Raw genomic sequence first — 245 nt, 5'->3', positions numbered from 1 at the left:
GCGAGTGATCCCTTGGAGGGTAGAATTTTTTTGGCAGACTCCCCAGCTCCAGACAGCAGGACTACTTGCATATTTTCTGAGTCTCAAGTCTTTTCAAAAGAGAACCAGCAAGTCATTTCAGTTTAGTATTTTATTATAAAGCAATTATTACGGTCTAAGCTATTCCCTTAACTCCAAATCTATTGAAAACCCACTGCCCAAAGACTTACTCTGATCTGCACACTAGTCCTACCTGTGGCCCCTCC

The 245-nt window shown here is 42.4% G+C and overlaps 1 protein-coding gene across 2 annotated transcripts in view; it reads right to left on the bottom strand.

The window, feature by feature from the left end:
- Positions 1-245, bottom strand: part of SCAI (suppressor of cancer cell invasion) — an 84,347-nt gene that overhangs the window by 26,709 nt on the left and 57,393 nt on the right. The window lies entirely within an intron of this gene.

This window comes from Gavialis gangeticus, unplaced genomic scaffold (genome assembly GCF_001723915.1).
Source record: "Gavialis gangeticus isolate Ggan-Ray unplaced genomic scaffold, GavGan_comp1, whole genome shotgun sequence".
Classification (NCBI taxonomy): Eukaryota; Metazoa; Chordata; order Crocodylia; family Gavialidae; genus Gavialis; species Gavialis gangeticus.
This window is presented reverse-complemented; position numbering and strand designations above follow the sequence as displayed.